The sequence below is a fragment of the Marmota marmota genome, unplaced genomic scaffold (assembly GCF_001458135.2).
Source record: "Marmota marmota marmota unplaced genomic scaffold, marMar, whole genome shotgun sequence".
NCBI classification, from domain to species: Eukaryota; Metazoa; Chordata; class Mammalia; order Rodentia; family Sciuridae; genus Marmota; species Marmota marmota.
In genome coordinates, this window is record NW_026000108.1 from 12,338,464 (window position 1) to 12,345,680 (window position 7,217).

A 7,217-nucleotide genomic window follows, 5' to 3' on the forward strand; every position below is an offset into this window, starting at 1 on the left:
TGAGCTGAAGTCCACTCAATCGCAGCCTCCTATAGCCCAAAGCACCATGTTTCTGGGCCACACTGGGTCCAGTCTCTTGAGTCACTCTGCTGCAATCCTAGGGCACAAAGATGACAAGAGGAGCTTGACTGGGGTCTGAAGCTCACAGACCATCAGGGAAGATATGATTCAAGGTCAAGCCGACCCCACCTGCCCAAGGAGGACTACAAGCTCTTTCCCTCTCCAGGGCACTCTGCCTATTCAGACTTCATCATACGGCCCCTACTACAGGCACCATGCCTTGTGCTGGAGAGACCAGGGTGAGCTGGGGACAAACAGGCAAGGAGCACTGCTCCCAGCTCCTGCAGCTCACAGGCTGATGGGGGCCGACAGGCCACAGCCACAGGAGCAATGGTAAAACTGCAGTTCTGGAAAGTTCTACGAAAGCTTGGCGTATAGGATCTGACTTAGAGGACCAGGAAAGGCTTTCCCCGTAAGTGATGCTTGAGCTGTGGGACCAGAAGGCAACGGGGCAATGGGACAGAGGGAGGAGGCATGTAAAGCCCCTTTGGAGTGGGGATGGGGTGGGGGAGGCAACAGAAAAGGCAGCCTCCCAGACCGCATTCCTCTCCTGCCTCATAGTTAAAACTTCAGTGAACACTCAAGAGGAGGTTTACCTTCTACACATAGGATTTAGTTGCTTAGAGCATTTTACAGGGCAGAAAAGCTACGTAAAATCTCATTTCCCAGAAGCTGAGGGCCACAGAGGCAAAGAAAATGGGGAAGGGGAGGGGAGGGAGCATCCGTCACCCCTGCTGTCATGGAGCTTCGGCTGTGCCTGGATCAGAAACTGCTGGTGTAGTTCGTGGTCTGTTTTTTAACATCCAGAGTTAGAGCAGATCAGCATTTCTTTAGTCCAAAGGAAATTTCCAAGTGCAAACTCTGCAAAAGGTGGTAAAGAGATTGGAGTTGTCCCTCCAGGAGGGGGTCCTGGCTCTGCCACTGTTGTGATTTGGATGTGAGGTGGCCCCTAAAAGCTCCTGTGTTGATGCAGGACTATTTAGAGGTAGAATATTTGGATTGTGAGCACCATAACCCAATCAGTCCATCCTACCTTGAATGGACTGACTGGGTGGCAGCTGTAGGCAGGTGGAGCATGGCGGAGGAGGTAGGTCACTGGGGGTGTGCCCTGGAAGGGGGCATCTGCCCTACAGCCCCTTCTCCTTCCTCCTGCTTCCTGACCCCACCGTGAGCTGAGCAGCTTCCCTCCACTGGGCCCTTCCATATGATGTGCTGCTCACCTTGGGCCCAGCTGTCTGTGCACTGAGATCTCTGAAACCAACAGCCCCCAAGTAACTTCCCGTCCTGTAAGTTGTTCCTGTCAGGTATTTTGGTCACAGTGACAAAAAACAAACTGAAAAAGCCATTTGTCGTGTGCTGCTGGGCATCTGGCTATTCCTTACTGTTTTCTCACCTGCAAAATGAGGAATGACAGCGCCCGCCTTGTGCAGTTATGAAGAGGAAATAAATGACGTGAGGAGTAAGAATGGAGCCTGGCACGTGGCAGGCACCACGTATTACTCTCATCCCCACAGACCCAGGAGTAAAGGAGAGGAAGGGGGAGTCAGTCTGTGAGTTGGCACTTGTGGTCGCTGGTACGCTTCAGCCACTGGCTAGATCACCAGAAACTTGACAGTGGGATGCCGAGTTTTACAAAATAAACACGGTGTCCCTTTCGTTAGTTATATCCAACAGGCAATATAGATAATAAATTAATTAAGACAAATAATTAACTCAATGATGAAGAAATGAACCAAACTTCTCAGAGAAGGCAGCAACCAGTGCTGAGGCTTCAACTCATTTGTATAAATGTAACCACCCACATCCCAGGGACCCCTCCCTGATGATATTTTGGTATATCTCTATTAGTCAGGATTCTCTACAGGAATAGAACAGGAGATAGACAGACAGATAGACAGAGGACAGGTATCAATACATACATCTATTGATATCTGTCTATCTGTATGAATAATTATAAAAGGGATTTACTAGGTTAGCTTACAGGATCAGAAGTCAGAGAGTCCCACAATGGCCGTCTGCAGACTGGAGAGCTGGAGGAACCGTAGCTGCTCAGTCCAAAAAGCTGTAACCTCAGAAGGACCAATGGTGCAACCCCAGTCTGAGACCAAAAGAGACCAAAAGCCTGGAAAATACCTGGAGAATCACTGGTCAGAGTCCACTTTGGAAGAGTGAAGGAGCAGGAATCCAATGTCCTTAAGCAATGCAGCAGCAATCCAAGCACCTGATTTAGAAGAATGGCACTTGCCTCTGGTGAAACAACTTCCTGGACACCCCACCCCTGTGTAAGCAGGGTGCCCCAAGGTCTCTTCTCAAACTCATTTTCACACCTCGGAGCCTGCAAAGAGTATTGTCTTGCTGATTCCTAAAATCCCTCAAGGCATCTTTTCTATTATCTCTGAACAAAATACTTAGCTTTTCTTTAGTGAAGGTAATCTCTTCTGAATCGTATTTTCCTTGGTCCCAATTTTACATGTGCTTTTCTGGCCAAGCTGTAAGCTTTTGAAATCTTTCTTCTCTGCCTCTGCTTCCCACTGTCACAGTAAACCTGGTAAAAGCCAGCACCAATACCTATGCCACAGTTTGATTGCTGTTCTGCCTTGAAATTTTCTTCACCAAACTAGTTAGTCCATCATCTTTAAATTCAACTGCAGACATGGGCAAAGTACAGACAAGTTCTTTGTCAGAACGCAATATGAATGGCCTCTAATCTAATTCCCAATAAGTCCTGGTCAGGAGCAGTCGTTGCTGTCCACATTACTATTGGCATTCTGGTCTTCTGACCTTCCACCAGAATCACCCATTAATCTATGCTCACAACATTTGAGCGTTTTTCCAGCCTGTATCATCAAATATTTTTCCAAACTCCTCCCACAAACCAGTTGCAAAGGCTTCTGAACCACATGGTCAGGTTAGTCACAGCAATGACCCCACTTCTCCTCACCACCTGTATTTGATGAAGGATTGCTGCTGTGCATATTCACATTTGTGGTTTCGTGGAAGAGGTAGTACCCAGTTCAGGATGGGCAGGTCAGGTCACATGGCAACTTGGAAGTCCTTGGTAGAGCATTCAAGTTTTCACTAAGGCCTAGGGGCAGGCCAAGAGCAGTTTCTCAAAGGAAGGGCAGTTGTATGCAGTTGACATTTTAGACCTTGCTCCAAAATCCCAATGGCACTTAAGGTATCAGCGGCAGATAGAGATGCTCTCTGGAGCCTTTGGCAGCCCCCACAGGTGAATCACAGAGGATGCCATTGGGATTTAAATTCAGCCTCATAGCCCTGCAGTACTTGCATCTCTTAGTAGGAACACACAGGATAGTTAACTTCTCCAAGTCTGTCTCTTTGTCCACCCATTCCACATTCACTGAACACCAAGTGTGTACAGATGCAAAATGAAAAATAATGCTTCAAGGACTAAGGAGAATCTGATCTTCATCCTTTCTCTCCTTTAAGTTCCTAACCAATCCAAAAAGGTTAAGAACCAAGACCAAAACAGACAAGGAACAATAAATCAGTTCTACAAGAAAAGGTTAGAAAAGCAAGACCCATACAGCCCAAAGCCCGTGCAGTGGACTTGCCCCTGGTCATGTCTGCATTCCCATCAGTCTCCATTTTCACTCACTCCAATCAGATTAGTCTATTCTCTTCCCCCAAGGTGGAACTCCTCAAGAGAGGAAAAGATATTCCTGCAAAAACCTTCCCTTCCTGGAGAATGAAGATGTGAGTATTTTAAGGTATATGAAGAAGAGGCACCAAGAAGAATGTGCATAAAACTCCATGCTCAAAGCAGATGATCTATGCATGCCCCTTATCATTACCACCCAAGGGACCAAGGTGTGCAATATCATGCCACATGTCCCCGCAAAGCATAGTTTGGAGCAGGGCTAAGGAATCCCACGAACTTTGGTGTAAATTCTGGCTTTCTTCTATTCTAGCTATAGCTTTTGAAGAAATAATAGTGAATTTCTCATGACCTTAACTTCCTCATCAGTCTACCTCATCCAGTATCTCTGTCTAGGTTCCCTAGAACAGTCAAGAAAAAGTTTAGGTCCTTAATGAAAATCATTAAATCCGTTGATGTTTTGGGGCTGGGGTTGTAGCTCAGCAATACAGCGCTTGCCTAACACGTGCGAGGCCCTGGGTTCGATCATCAGCACCACATAAAAGTAAATAAAATAAAGGTATAAAAAATTTTTTTTAAAAAGTTTATGTTTCAAGAGGCACCACTGATATGAGGTGAAAAGACAACTCGCAGACTAGGAGAGAATTTTTGCAAATCACATAGCTGAAAGGGTCTTACATGGAGAATATTTATATAAAAATATTAGGATTCAATAATAGGAAGACAACACCATTAAAAATGGGCAAAGGATCGTGTTATAGTTTGGATACGAGGTGTTCCCCCAAGAGCTCCCATATTAGGCAATACAGAAATGTTCAGAAGTGAAATGTTAGCTTATAAGAGCTGTAACCTCATTAGTGAGTCAGTCCACTTCATGGATTAATCATTTAAATGGACTACTGAGCGGTAACTGTAGGCAGATGGGACACTGTTGAAGGAAGGTCGCTGGGGGCATGCCTTGGACTGAATCTTGGCCCCAGCTCCTGGCTGCCGTGAGCAGAGCCGCTTTTCTCCATGCTATCCATGTTTTGCCTCACCTTAGGCAAAAGGCAATGCAGTCAGTCAACCATGGACTGAACCTCTGAAACCATGAACCCACATAAACTTTTCCTCCTCTAAGTTGTTCTTGTTAGGTGTTTTGATCATAGTGATGAAAAGCTAACACACATCTCAGCAGACATTTCACCAAAGGAGATATACAAACGCCAAAAGCACATGAAAAGATGTTCAGCGTCATCAGTGAGGGAATGGGAATCAAAACCACAATGATGTACCACTTTACATATATTAGCATGGCTACAATAAAAAAGACAGACAACATGTGTCGGTCTGCGGGTGTAAAAACCAGAACACTCATATGCTCCTGGTGGGAGTATTAAATGGTGCTGCTACTTGGGAAACCATTCTAGCACTTACTAAAATGGTTAAACATCTAATACACAACAATTCTACTACTAGGTATATACCCAAGAGAAATAAACATATGTCCAAACAAGTTAGCATACATGTGCTCAAAGCAGCATAATTCATAATGGCCAAAGGCAAAAAGAACAGTCTCATCAATGGATGGATGGATAGATAGATCTGTACAAAGGAATATTGTTTGGCAATAAAACCAAAATATGCTACAACATGGAGGAACCTTATCATTTTTCCATATGTTGATGCAAAGATAAGAAATAATAACCAAAATTTTCGAGCATTTCCATGTGTGAATCCCCGTACTTGCATTCATTTGCTTCATCCTTGGAGATTACCAACATTATTGTCCTCATTTCCCCTTTGAGACATGCGTATACACCAGGTTGTCATACAGCAAGTAGGTGGAAGAGGCAAGTTCAAATGCACATAGTCTTCCACCGTCTCTGTATTACTCTTTCCTACTCCTGGAAGTAGGTTAGACTCAAAGTGAAAGTTTCCAAGGAAAAGTTGCAATTGTTTAATGGAACAGACAACAGTGTCTCCCTCCCAGTCCTCTGCAGCCCCAGGACATGCAACAGCTCTAACTGTTCCCAGAAACTGTGTGCACCTTCAGCTTCTAGGAATGTGCAGGCTGACCACACCAGTGATAGCAGTTGAGGAGATGCAGAAGCCACAATCTGCAACAGGGCAGGAGATGAGCACCGAGGGGGCAAGTATGCTTCTGGCAAGCTCAGGTGGAGAGAACCTGAAAATTCAAAAGTCAGGCTTAAAATTACATTTCAGATCAGCTACCCAAGAAATGATTTAAGCAAAAAGCAGGTCCAAAACCAGGCAGATTTTTCTAGATTCTGGCCAAGGATAGAGGTCAAGTATCTAAACTGAGTTAAAGAGTGTCTGCACACAATCCCTCTCCTCCCAGGCCCTCTAAAGTCCACTCAAATCTTTGTCCTCCCACTAACCCTGAAAATGCTCGTCAGGATCGCAATGACCCCCCCATGACAAGGACAGTGGTCAGTTTTAGCTTCCATCCTACTTCTCAGCCACATTCAGCCTTGCTGTTCACCATCTCCTCTTAACACACTTTCTTCACTTTACCCCATGACACCACATCCTTAGTTTTTGCCTTATTGGTTCTTCCTCATCAGTGTCTCCTATGGCTTGGATATGGTTTGGGTATGTCCCCTAAGGGTTCATGTGTTAAAACGTAAGCCCCCATCACCAGATGCAGGTTGTAACCTCAGAACTGTGAGCTAAATCAATCTCTTTTCTTTATACAGTTACCCAGCCTCAGGTATTTCATTAGAGTAGCACAAATGGACTATTACAGTGCCCTCTATTAATTTTTCTCTTCTTCCTAATCTTCTAGAGAACTCAGTCCTGGATCTTCTTCTCCTCTTGGCACATATTTAGTGCATTTCCAGTTACCAGTTTATTTCCTCTCTGCTCCAAAGCTACCCCTCCTTACCTTCTCTGTGATAACTAAGCTGGCCTCTGGAAACAGTTTCCCTGCATAGCTGACATGATGTTGAGTTTTGCTGATAAAAACACACCTCAATCATTACTTACTAGGTCTGATTTCTAAGTAGAATAAAAACTACCAGCTTTCCTGAATCTAACTGTATCCTGAGCAAGTCACATAGGGGACTGTTTCCTCAACTAAATAATGGAGCCAACCTTCCTAGGTATTCATTTGTTTTACTTTTCAGTGCTGGGGATGAAACCCAGGGTACTGCACACACTAGGGAAGTGCTCTACCACTGAGCTATACCCCAGCCCCATCCTAGAAATTCTGAGGATGAGATGGAAGACTGGACGTGTGAGGACCTAGGCAACTTATGCAGGTGCTATCAACTGCTGGATCTGAGTTCCAATTCCAGGTGTGATGCTCTCCAGCTGGGAGACCCTGAATAAGCAGTCCTACCTTTCTGGGAGCTCCCAGATTCTTTCCTGTCATACTTAGATAAAACCACCCTGAAGAATAATGACAAGAATAAAAAAATTCTAAAATATTTTTTTAAACTCAAAAAGTTAGGCAAAGAAATTACCATAATACCAAGCAACCTTGCTCCTTGGCATTTAACCAAGAGTTGAAAATAGTGTCTGAACACTTGTACAT